At 55.8% G+C, this 13,250-nt stretch overlaps 1 protein-coding gene across 3 annotated transcripts in view; it reads left to right on the forward strand.

Moving 5' to 3' along the window:
• The window catches only part of MSI2 (musashi RNA binding protein 2), a 407,990-nt gene that overhangs the window by 364,169 nt on the left and 30,571 nt on the right, over positions 1-13,250 (forward strand). The gene's annotated exons all lie outside the window — the stretch shown is intronic.

A 13,250-nucleotide genomic window follows, 5' to 3' on the forward strand; every position in this document is an offset into this window, starting at 1 on the left:
ACGGCCTGGTGCGGTTTCTGAAAGCAGGTGCGCTTGCCCTGGCGGTCTCTGCCCCCAGGCCTCCCTGCTTCCTCTTGTCTCCTACGCTCGCTCAAGGTGGCCCTGTCCTTGAGTCACGGCGGAGCATGGGCGTGCAGCAGCTGCGTGGTCCACCCCGCCACCCCTTCCTTCCTCCGCCTTCACCCCTGCCCCCAAGGGATAACACTGCTGAACATCTGAAGCCCCTGACAGCTGGACGCCAGGTGTGTGTGAGCCCGCACATGCGCTGTGCACACCAGCCAACATGTGGTTTGCACATGGCTTACTTTCCAGATTCCCCTGTATGGTGCAGGTCCGAGGAGGCACCTGTGTTGCTGGACGCAGAGCTAGAAGACCTCATTTCCAGGTCCCACTTGCTACACAGTAGCCATGTGACCTTGAGCAAGTGACCTAGCCTTCTGAGCCCTCAAGATGATAACAGTGCCAGGGCTGTTAGAATTAAGTAGGATATTGTGTATATGTGAACATGCCTTGTCAACTGGTAACTGCTGTACAGCTGAAGGTTTAGAAATAGTGGGCGTCAGTATTCTTATTGCAGAGAAGGCAATGGCACCCCACTCCAGTGCTCTTGCCTGGAAAATCCCATGGATGGAGGAGCCTGGTGGGCTGTAGTCCATGGGGTCGATACTAGTCGGACACGACTGAGCAACTTCACTTTCACTTTTCACTTTCATGCATTGGAGAAGGAAATGGCAACCCACTCCGGTGTTCTTGCCTGGAGAATCCCAGGGACGGGGGAGCCTGGTGGGCTGCCGTCTATGGGGTCGCACAGAGTCGGACACGACTGAAGCGACTTAGCAGCAGCAGCAGCAGCGTTCTTATTCTGTCACTTTCCAGAATGGTTTTCGCTTCCTCGTCACCCCCGATGAAGCTGCCTGCTGGGGGGATCTACTTATCAGCGAAGAGAATGATTGGGAATCCCCAAGAGAGTTACTGGGACTCCCTGCTTCACCCTTCCTCATCCTTCCCTCCCCATTTACTGATCATCAGACGCTGGATTAGGTACCAAACATCTAGACATGAATAAAATCCCTTCTCAGGATGCTCACGGTCCAGCTGAGGCAGAGAGAACCAGCGATCAAACCCACTGGGCATCCTGGGTGCTTAGCTAGAGAGAGGGAGTCTTTTTCTGCTATGAGAGGACAAAGACAGGCTGCTAGTCCTGCCTGGGGTGGCGCCAGAACTGGGTCTTACCAAGTGAGATAAAATGAGATGGGTAAAGAAAAGAAAGAATTACCCCCCAGGCAGAGAAATTACTTCCTTAGACACTGAATCAAGTATTTTTTTTTCTTAAAGAAAACAGTATAATAATGGCCTTGACAAAATAAGAATTTGTTTTTTCTTTCCAATATGGGAGGAACCTGGATGTTTCTCTGCAGTATCAGGGATCTGAGTTCGTCTCATCTTTGTGTTCTTTTCTCTTCAACATAAGACTCCCTCTCGTAGTCTGAGGAGGCTGCTCAAGCTCCAGCCATTACATACTCATCCCAGAAGAACACATCTCTTCCCTTTAATAGCACTTCTTAGAAGTCATGTGTCACGCTCTGCTTAGACCCCATTGGTCAGGCCTTAGTCATATGGGCAGATTTAGCTGCTGAGGAACCTCAGAAATGTCTGTCTTCCTGGGAACTATGCACCTGCTAAAAACAGGATTCTGGTATTAAGGAAGACGTGTGAAATAGATATTAGGGGACGCTTAGCAATCTCTGCCACAAACCTGGGAGAGGATACGGTGCACGTCCCAGGGATTAAGAGCAGTTCAGCATATGGGGTGCTTGCAAGGACATCTTGGAGTGGGGGTAGGGGAGAGACAAAGTTAGAGAGGGAAGCAGGGCTGAGTGAGTGTTGTCAGGCTCCGGAGCTCACAAATGTGATCCCTGAAACACATGAAACGTCCTTAGTGACTTTTAAGTCGAGGAATGATGTGATCAGATCTCCAAAGCGAGTCAGAAGTGGTTTGCAGGGCTAGAGGGGGCAGTGAGGAGCGTGTGCAGGTGCGTTACAAGGATGCCCCCCTCTTTCTGCACTGCCCCGCTGCCTCTCTGGGGTCTGTTCCTCTCCCCGGCCTCAGGTTGACTGTGGCCCTCTGGGGGTCTTTCCGCTCTACTGGGGACAACACGGCTTCATTCGGCCCCAACCACCAGAAGGAGTCTCAGCCACAGTTTTGGCTACTGAAGAGGCCTCAGACTCAGGGACAGTCAGGAGGGTCAGGCCAGCACCCCAGGCTCCATGCTCACACCTCCCTCCTAGGGCGATGGTCTGGGGACAGCCAGGTGGGACAGGTCCCAGGTAGGGAGACCCTGGGATTCTGGTTCTGAAAGTGCCAGTTGGTGCTTCTGACTCCTCAGCGATGAACATTGGTTTCATCCCAGATGCTGATGAGGACTGGCTTCCTGGGGCACTGGCCTGAGAAGAATCACGAGGCCAGGTCCTAGCTCAGCAGAAAGGGGGCTATGGCTGATTAGCGACGCCTGCGTGGTGGCCGGATCTGGGGCTCAGGCCTGCTCTCTGCATATTTTGCCTTGCTCATTCTAGTCCAGTGACGGATGGTTCTCAGACACTGGTTGGTGGCTTGTTGGCCCCTCTGAAAGATGGTCACCCTGTCTGACACGAAGGGTATGGGTCTTAGGGCGGGGGCCACGGCACACGTTGATGCTGTTTCCTCTAGGGGAGAAGCTGCTGTAGTGCGTCTTTGGCCAAGGCTCCGCGAAGGATGCTCGGGCCAGGTTGTCAGGTCTCGAAGCAAAGACCCAGGCTTAGGGGTCTGTCTTATCCTGAGCTGAGGGCTGTGGCTTGAATGTGGAAAGTGGAGGGAAGATAGCACAAGATCCCTTAAACCAGATGACCGGGGGAAGCAGCCTTGGCCATAGGAAAGGGGCTGCTTCCGCAACCAGCTCCCACCCAACCTGTCAGTTCTTTCCAGTTTACAAGCTGTGGAAAGTATTCAGAAATGCTGGCAGCTGCCCTGCCAAAGGCCTGGGGTCCTGCCTGGATGGGGCCCCCGGGCCTCAGGGAGTGACTCCAGGGACCTCTCGTCCAGCCCACCAGGCGGCCCCTGCTCAGGAGACCAGCACTTGCACTCCCACCAGAAAACGTTCTGCTTTCTCTGCTCAAGTTCTTGGAGAGAGAGGAGCAAGCCTCCCTCCCAGCCTCTGTGACTTTGGGGAGGTGATTGCGGGGCCGCTGTGGTGGAATCATAGGACCAGTGGCTAGGGATGCCCCCTCACTTGGACGTCAATTTAAAGTGAGGACTTTCCTCCTACTGAAGTTTGTAACGAGTCCCTTCCTCATTCCCGGCCCCAGAAACGCCCTCAAGGGGAGCTCTGGTGGACCATGTGGTGCCAGGGCCTCAGCTCTGCCAGTACCGCCTGGCTGGGCGCTCCTGGCTGGCTTCAGATCAGAGTCCTGACAGTGAGTGATGGCTGGGCCTCACTGGTGGGGGGAGCGGGGGAACCTCTTCTTGAAATGCCAAAATGGGGGTTGGCTTCCCAGGTCCATGAGTCCCGGGGTCCACAGCTCCGTGTTCAGCACTGTGACTAGAGACGGTCCCTTGGAAGGGGAAGACCCTCCCAGCCCAGCAGCCGGCTCACATCTGCTCCACCGCCAGCCTTGAATGTGCACCGCCCTCCAGCCCCACCCTCATCTCTAGGATTGCTCCTTCACAGAGGGGACCCGCAGGCAGGCTGGAAGCCGCAAGCCAGCTCTCCCTGTGGTCCGCCCACTCTCATGCCACCCGGGCCCGTGCAGATTAGGGGCTTGTCCCCTCATTTGGATATTAAGTCCAGGTCAGTCAGGCCAGTGCAGCTGCTGCTTTGGAAGAAAATGAGGAAGTTGAATTCAGCAGCACACCCGGATCCTGGCGTGAGCTGCGGGTGGGCCACCCTCCCACGCGGCCCCCTGTGCTGGAGAATTAGAAGCGGACGCTCTTCAGCAATGAGGAAAGCAGAGCGTGGTGCCTAACCGGCGCTTAATAAATGTTTGTGGAAATCAGTTGGAGCAGTCTGAATTGACAGGGATTGCAGGTTTCACTTTTGATCAGGTTTCTGCGCCTCTTGAAACTCCCTCTGCACAAGTGAAGGGAAACGTGATTCTGCGTGCTGGGGCCAGAGCACAGTGTTCTCCAAAGGGGAGTGAGTGGACCAAGTTCTTGCCCCTGGCTTTCTGGGAAAGGCCAGCCACCTTTGGGCCTTGATTTCCCCGTCTGTCCAACGGGGTTACTGACCCCTGTCCTATCCCCTTCCTCAGGGTGCGGAGAGGGTCGCAGGCCGGGCACATGCTCCAGCTTCGGGAAGGGGGCGTGCCCGGCCAATCCTGCGTGGGGGCGGCGGTGGGCGTGGCTTCATGCCGTTCTCCGTGGTGGAGAACGCGGACCCGAGTGGAGCCCCACAGACCGGCCTCCCCCAGCACTGTCCTCACGCCCCTCTCACTCCTTCGGGACCTCTGTACCACCAAGCTCACAGAGCCCCCAGTAAGCCCGCCAGCAGGGACATAATCACCTTTCTTGAAGCCCTTCAGTTTTAATTTCCATCAGCAAAAGCCAATGAAAGACTGCAGCTTAAAAAAAAAAAAAAAAAACAACGGCAACAGCAAATTACACAGAGTGTGAGGTCGTGGGCAGACGGCAGTGCTAGGCCTGAGGGGTGGGCAGCTCGTGCCTCCAGGACAGCCAAGAGCAAGCCAGGGTGGCAGGGGGGCGCTGTGCCCTCCCCCCAGCCTGAAAAGGCCGCGCAGAGTCCTGCCTGGAGAACTTTGCCCTGAGTCCGGGCCGCTTGGATCCCTGCCCCTGAGAAACCGCAACCAGCGGTACCACCACCTGTGCTCCTGCGCCTTCAGCTGGGGGTGCAACAGCAGAGGGCGGTCTCTGCGTGCGCTAGAGCTTGCCATCAGGACCCACTCGGGGTCAGGACGGGATCGTAAGCCCCGTGAGGAAGGCAGAGTCTGCAGGGGTGTCGCACAGGTGGTCAGACGCATCCCTCTGGGGTCTGACTGGGTGGGGGCACAGGGGGAGTAACTGCCTGGAAAGCTGTCGGGAAGGAGGGCCATCTGGATGGGTTTTCAGGTACGAGTAGAAGCTTGCCAGGCAGGAGATGAAGGGAGGGTATTCCACATCAAGGGATCAGCAAGTGTAAGGGCACAAAAGCATTGCACGTCTTCTCTCCCTGCCTCCGAGGGCAGATGCTATCCCATCATCTGGGCCAGGACAGCCAGACAACCGACCTTGGCGTTGGAGGCCTGATGCTGCTTCTTCCCAGACGCAGCAGCTCATGGGCAGACACTTTGTGGACCAGAAAGGCTGCCCCCATGCTTCCCTTTGGCTGGTCCCTTTCGGGGCATCTGTGGGTAGCGCTGAGCTGGCCCAGTGGGCCCTGGGTTCTGGCTGCCCCAGGGTTGGCTTCCTGTGAGCTGAAGTGTCACCCAGATGCGGTCCCCAAGATGGGGACAGGACTGGGGGTGCTGACACCCACAGAGGCCCTGCTGCCCGGCTCCGAGCCTGAGGAGGTGTTCTATGGCCCTGGGCACCCTGGTTTTGCAGCGAAGGGCGTGGGGCCTATCCTGTGGCTCTCTGTGGAGCAGGTTTAGGACCTGTCCATGCTTCTTTGTCTGGGCCAGGGGCACCAGCCTTGAGCATGTCAGGGTTCAGGTAAGGCTCAGGGCAGGAAGCGCCATCTTCTCCTCCCCGCCCCTCTCCTGTTGGTTCCTCTTCTCCCCATCCATCCTTTCACTCGTTCAGTACATAGTAATTAGCACCTGCTGTACCACAGCCCTGCCTAGATGCTGGAGGTAGTGATGAGCCAGAGACACCACCCTGCCGGGTACAGCATGTGCTGGGGACAGAGGCACGAGCAGGGAGAACCCCCAGAGGCTGCCCTAGCTGAGCCCTTCCTAGAGGAGCCTGGGGGCACTGGACAAGTCCAGGCAGCGCGACCGCCAGTCCAGCTGATGAGGGCAAGCTGCAGGGCTCCAGGGTCCTTGTCCCCAGCCCAGGGCTGCGACCAGCCAGGCCCTCCCTGGGGCCCTGCAAGCCCTCCTGCCATCGCATTACCCACCCAAATGAGAGCTTGTACTTCAGATGAGACGTATCCTTATCACTCACAAGCAAAGTATAAATATGATCTATTAAAGCCCTTCGGATGTGAAATGTCATGTAAATTAAGAGGATTTTAGAATAGGAAGGCTACGCTACTGTTATCACCGTGGGCAATAATAATAAAAATAGGAATAGAAGTTATTATTCTGCTTACTGAGAGCTCAGCCAGTGACAGATAACGGGCCACTGGTGCCGCCATTCCACCGAATTTCTTAGCAGCCCCTCGAGGTGGTTAACCGCGCTTGCAGAGGAGCAGAGTGAGGCTGAGAGGAGAGTTACATAACTCGTCTCAGATGGCACAGTAGTGAGCCTGGGAGATGGGGTTTTTGCCACCTCGCTTTTCACATTGTGCACGGATTCCTTTAACATCTCCGGACCTGAGTCCTTCACTGAGGAACATCTTCCAGGAGGGCAGGGCATTGCAGGGAGAGCTCCCCGGAATACTTCGGGAAAGCTTCTTGGCCGTGGAAGGCGCCCCAGTGACAGGTGGCTTTCTTATCATCAGGGTCGCGATCACGTTCTCATCGTCTCATCTGCTTTTAAAGGTCAGGAGACAAAGGCACAGAGAAGGTTCTGCCTGCACTTGACCCTTTCACCCAGGGTTGACATGTGGTGGCAGGATCTGCAGGCTGGTCAAAGTGTCAATGATTTTTCTGTGTCCTGGGCTGTGCTTAGTCCATCAGTCGTGTCCAGCTCTTTGCGGCTTCGTGGCCTGTTGCCAGCCGGGCTCCTCTGTCCATGGGGATTCTCCAGGCCAGAATACTGGAGTGGGTAGCCTTTCCCTTCTCCAGGGGATCTTCCTGACCCAGGAATGAAATCGGGGTCTCCTGAATTGCAGGCGGATTCTTTACCAGCTGACCTACCAGTTTCTGTCCAGGCTGGTAAATAGTGGCTGCCTGGAGCCCCCAGAATGCCTCCCACTCCCCCCACCTTGGGATCTCCCCCACAACCCCCTGACCATCCGGTGGGCCACCAATTCAACACCTGAAACAGCCCATCTCAGGAGTCAGAAAGGGAAGGAGTCCGCGTTTACAGGGGAGGGAGCTTGAGGTCAGAGCTGTTGGTTTACTCACAGATGGTGGGCCCAGTGTGGAGCCTAGGGTCTTTCGGCAGAAAGTCTTGGGGTTCTCAGGACTCGAGCGTCTGCTGTCCTGGGGTGCTGTGGGACCGGCATTTGTAATTGTGCAGAGTTCCTGCTAAAGTCCATAAAGAGTGCAGCTGGGGAAACAGGCAAGCTGAGGAGGCCCCTGGGAGTTCAGGCGTTCAGAGCTAAATGGCTCAGCGAGAGACCCAGTGCGGAGGATGCAGAATGTGGCCTCCTTAACCTGTGATTGGACCACTGAACTTTGAGGAGAAGTGTGAGAAGTCATCTGCACAGTGGGCTCTCGAAGGACCGGTGGTCAGGCGAGTGGCTTGTCCTGACACATCTGTGGCAGTTGTGACAGTGACTCAAAAGTGGAAATGACAGTTTTATGGGGAGTGAGCGGAGGGGTGGGGGAGGGAAGGAGAAACTCTCAAGACAGTTTGCTGATGTCTCCTTAGAAACTAAGGGTGAGACGCCTTCCCTTTGAAAGTCTTGGTCTTGGTCTCAGACAGGCTGATGTTTATCCTGTGGCAAGTGAGATCCCTGAGTTTTCCAGGACCGCAGACTGCTGGCCCGGGGCAGTGAGAGCTGGCTTTGGCGTGGACTCCTGGTGGTCGTTCTCACCCTTGTGGCCCTGCTCCAGAGAGGGATGAACAGGGTATCCTCCCAGGCCCAGCGCGGGCAGAGCTGTTGTATCAGCCATCCTGACGCTGGCCCTGCGGTCAGCACTGCAGAGAAGCCTCGCCTTGTCCACAAGGCCCAGATGGTCAGGCCAAAGCTAGAACTCTTGGGGGCCCAGAAAGAGAAGGATTTACCCCCCAATTTGGTGGGTCCTGTCTGAAAAAAATTTTGAAGGATCTGTGTCTTGGTACCATGTGCCAGAGCCTAGCTGGATAGGTTTTTGTTAACTGAATTGAGATGGTGAGACCTTTGCAGGCTGGGTCAAGGTCACAACCAGAGGAATACCTCCGTTCCCTTTCCTTTTGTGTCTTGGATCCTGGAGAAAGAGTTGGGGTGGCCACCTCCCACACTCCACCGTCTTGCTACACTGAGACTTCTGATCACTGCCCCCCTTTCCAAGCAGGATTTGACGTAGCCACACCCAGGTCTTGAGCTCAGCGGTGAGAAGACCATAGAGCAGTCAAGGGCCTGGCTCCAAGCTGGTGGGTCCAGGGCCGATCCCTGCTTCTCCCTGGCAGAGTGGGCACAGCTCCCCTTGCGCCCAAGACCCTGGTGGACAGTTTTCTCTCTGTTCCCGGGGAGTTGGTTTGTGGGCAGCCTGGTCCACAGCTGGAGCCCCCTTCCCTGTCGGGGGCTAGTGACTAGAAGCTCTATGAGTGTGGAACACATGTATGTTTAGTTCTCTGCTGTGACCCCAGTGCTTAGAACAGTGCCTGGTGTGTAGGTACTCAGTGACAGGTAGGTACTCAGTGAAGGTACTCAGCGATAAATAAGTACTCAGTGGTAGGAACTCAGTGAAGGTACTCAGTGATAGGTAGGTACGCAGGTAGGTGCTCAGTGAAGGTTTATTGGGTGGATAAGGAGCTGAGAGCAGGGTTGGAGTTACAGAGGTCCCTCACCGCGGCCCCTGCACAAGTTCCAGCTGAGCAAGGGTTGTTGGGGCCCAGCTCTCTGTTAGGAGGCAGAAAGGCCCCTGGAGAAGGATGCAGGGCCAGGGTCCCCAGGTAGAGCTTTCTGCTTCCCCAGAAGAGCCCCAGGACTCCAGGAAGCGGTGCCTAAAGCCATGTTGTCTTATGCAGCCACGTTTGGGGAAGCGCTGGAAGTTTCTGTTGTCCACACTGCGCCCAGACAGATGGTCGGGCTCTCTGGGGATGGGGCCCCAACGTGAGAGGAAGAGGGGCCCTGGGCAGCTCTGAGTGCCTCCTGGAGACACGGGACATGCTGGGGAGGGGGCAGGGAGTGCTCAGAGCAAGCACAGTGCAGGAAAATTGTCCTTCCTAATGGACCGTTCGGGATGGAAGGGCATTAGAAGAGAGAAGTTTACAAAGATGCCCGTCACAACCACAGCCTGTCGGAGCCATAAGGAACCTCAGAATCCCCCATCCAAGATCGCAGAAATAAGTGGGAACCAAGCCAAGAGAGTATCTTCTCAAACCAGGAAAGGGAGAGGATGCAAACAAACAGGTCCATGACCACAATGGAAGGGCAGTGGGGCCCTTCAGTGTTGACTGAAAGCCAAGGACACCCCAAGGCTCCCTCTCAGTCAGGGATTCTTTGCCCCCACAGTGCATCAGAATGACCTGAAAGGACTTACAAAGATCAGGACAGAGCTCCTCCTGGTTCTTGTGTGTTCAGGCTCCCTCAGCCAGGATAGAGACCCGCTGCTCTGCATGGAGACCCTGCCGAGGCTCTCACAGGAGATGGTCAGGAGGGTTAGAGCCCATCATAATCTCGGGAGGGCCTTCCCTTCCGCCAGGGCAGCGGGGAGACAGACTATGTGGATGTGAGCTGAGATCTAACCTGTTAAAAATTTTGAAAGCCTTCGAACGAAAGGTTCTCCCCCTTGGCTGCACCCAGGGGATCACCCGGGAAGTGTCTAAGGGTCTCCCTGTCTAGACTGCACCCTAAACCAGATAAATCAGAACCGTTAGGCTGGGACCCAGACCTCAGCATTTGTGGAGGCTCCCGAAGTAGTCCCGTGAGGGGGCAGCGTGAGGATGGGTCCACCAGACAGACCCCTTCACTGGCTCACCGTGCTCCCAGCCCGCTCCTGTGGGCATCTGAGTTTGTGGCCCTGGGGTGTAGGGTCACAGGGGCGGAGGGGCAGCTGAACCTGCAGGCAGCGTTGCCTGTCAGCTCAATTTACCCAAAGCGGTGTCTCCCAGCCCTGGTGCTCCTTCCCTGCCTCTGGGCGTCTGACCATCATCAGCTGGTGCTCCACTAGAGTCGTCTGTAGGGCAGACTCCGGGCTGGGCCCTAAGTGGGACACATGAGTCAGTCCCTGCCCCCCACAACCAAAAGAATTTGCCACCCAGCAAGAGAAATCAGATGTGCACATAAAAATAACTGTGCTTAGGTAAGGCAGAAGTGGGTAAGCGCCACAGAGTAAAAGTAGGTGTGGGGTCATACAATTCTCAAAAAAAAAACCAAAAGTGCCATCGACTTCTATTTTTCAATAAAACTTCACAGCTCCAGCAAGTCAAGAAAAAGCATCTCATTCTGTGCTGATGGGATGGCAGCAGCTTTCCCTTAGATGGGTTGCTGACACCAGAGGTGTGATAGGGCCAACCCCAGAGCCCCCTTTCCAGTGACAGAGGGACGTGGGTTTGTCACCCTCTTATAGGTTCAGGGAGGCTCGGAGGTGGAGGGACTTTAGAGGTCATCCGGCCTGACCTCCTTGCAGGAGAGAGGAACTGGTTACTCTGGCGCAGAGAAGTGGAACATTGGGTGTGATGCCAACCCCAGGGATTCCTGTTATCCCACTGGTGGGGCGGAGAACTGCAAACTGGTGAGATTGGGCTCTGGGTCTGAATGACAGCTCCCAGGAGGTGTGGCACCCGCCCGTGCCTGGAGTTCCACCATTGGTGCTTCATTCTTCCACACCCAAGCATCTTCTTGTTAAATGCAACATTCTAGAACAGGAGGAACACACTACCTTCCTAACACCTAAGTTGCCAGGTAGGCAACTTGGAGCTCTCAAGTCAGATTTCATTAGCAAGACATTTTTCCCGTTTATGCCCAATTTACCACTGCAAATTGGGAGGTATTAGGCCACCAGCGTCGAGCCAGCCAGCTTGGCCCATTGTTAGAGCTGAGTGGAACGCACGTTCTAATTCTGAGGTATGGAAATTTCGTTCCACTAAAATGACAGTTGGGACGTCATGAAAGATTCCAGCCTAGTGTTATCAACAGGGATTCAGGCCTCCCGTGTGCTAACGACCTGCTGACCCTGTGGTCCAGCATGGACATGGAATAGCCCTGCCTGGAGCAGAGCCTGTCTTGAAGGCAGGGCTGATGGCTGGACAGAGACCTGGAAGCCTCATCAGAGGACAGCTGACACTCACTGAAGCTTACTTCCTGACAGGCAGTCATCTAAGCACTTTGCATCTATTAATCTCCAGTTAATAGCGTCAATCTCTTTTACAAATGGAGAAACCAAGGTACAGAAAAAGGTTAGGAGACAGTCTGCCAGGAATCACAGCTAGCAGGTGCCTGGGCCGGGATTTGAACCCGGACGGGTTCCTTGTCTGTGCACTTAGCTGTCAGGCTAACCTGCCTCTCAGGGATGAGACTGGTTGCCCCCTTCCTGCATTGACCACACAGGCTGTGCTGGGGAGGGAGCCCCTCTTCTCATTCCTGGCCGCTGAGGGGGGATGGTCATCGGGGTAGTGGGGTGCTAGGGTGCCCACGGGCACTCCTGGACCAGGGGCTCTGCCACGCTTGCCTGGCCCTCAGCCATCACGAGGAGTCCCGAGCTCCACCAGACCTGCCTAATTCCCTGCAGTCTTGCCCTGAACACCCACTGCCAGGGCAGCCTGAACCCCCACCCCTCAAAAATAAAATGAGAAGTTTCTCCAGGAGGGAGCCTGCCACCAGTGCCCGCTGACTCCTGGGGTCCTGGGGAGAGATGCTGAGGACAAGATGATGGAGAGAATCGGCAAGTCTCCCCCATCCTGTTCTTCCAGCTCCTGCAGGTCCAGCCCTGGGAGCTTCTGGTCCTGGGATCCCTCCTGCCATCCTGGAGGCAGGCTGCACTGCCTCAGGGCGGCTTAGGCCCGAGAGGGCCCCTGGCTGGAGCAGCCCCAGAGCCCCCGGCACACACACACCTCTTTCCTGGGGATACCCACACACACACACCCCTTTCCTGGGGATACACACACACACATACACCTCTTTCCTGGGGATACACACACACACACCTCTTTCCTGGGGATACACACACACACCTCTTTCCTGGGGATACACACACACACACACCTCTTTCCTGGGGATACACACACATACCTCTTTCCTGGGGATACACACACACACACACCTCTTTCCTGGGGATACACACACACACATATACCTCTTTTCTGGGTACACACACACACACACACACACATACATGTCTTTCCTGGACACAGACATACCTCTTTCCTAGGGATACACACACACACACACACACACCTCTTTCCTGGGGATACACACACTCACACACCTCTTTCCTGGACACAACACACGCACACACCTCTTTCCTGGATCTGTGCTCGCACATCCCCTGCAAACCCCACCACCATGGAGAGCCCATTGGCCTTGGAAATGGCATCAGGGGCTTAGCTGTTCTCAGCATGTTAGGGGTGATCAGTGAAGCTGGGCAGCCTAACAGGACAGGAGTGGTAGCAGGGAGCAGGAGAAGCGGGCCCAGAAGCCAGCCCCGTGCAGGGTGCTGGGGAAGCAGCCTCCTCTCTGGGGCTTCCCAAGGAGGCCGGGCCGGGTCCGGGGCTGTGGCCCTGTTTTCTGAGGGTGCCTAGCTGTTCGGGGCGCACCAGGTGGCTCTCCTACCCTGCACCCCCACACACACACCTGTCACTCCGCTCAGCCCGCTTTGATGCTTGAGATTAAATTCCAGCCCTCAGCAGTGTCTGCTGCGCAGTCTCCAGCAGGAGCCTTTATCTGAGATTAAGGATAATGGATTTCCTTTCTTGGATAAGGTTTTTTTTTTTCCTCCCTCTTTCTCTCAGACTTTCTGTCCAAAATGTTCTCGACTTCAGAAAATAGACCTTTTGTTGAAGTCTTATTGACTCAACTCCCCTCCCCCAGGTCTGTCCCCTCTCCACTGCTCCCCACCGCCCTTCTTTTCATGCTTCCACGGAAACCTGTTCCGAGCAGGAGGTGAGAGCGTGCAAAAGCCTAAGGACCTTCCTCTGTGCCTGCCCACTTCCTTCTACCCCAGGGTCCCCTGAGCCCTGCTCCCAGCCTGCAGGGGAGCCCGGTGTCGAGTTCGGACGGATGGGGAGAAATAACTTGACTTCTTGCTTATTTTCCTTCAGCACTTTCCGCCAGCACCCACATCTCCAGAAATCTAGATCCTGCCCG

Source organism: Capra hircus, chromosome 19 (assembly GCF_001704415.2).
Source record: "Capra hircus breed San Clemente chromosome 19, ASM170441v1, whole genome shotgun sequence".
NCBI classification, from domain to species: domain Eukaryota; kingdom Metazoa; phylum Chordata; class Mammalia; order Artiodactyla; family Bovidae; genus Capra; species Capra hircus.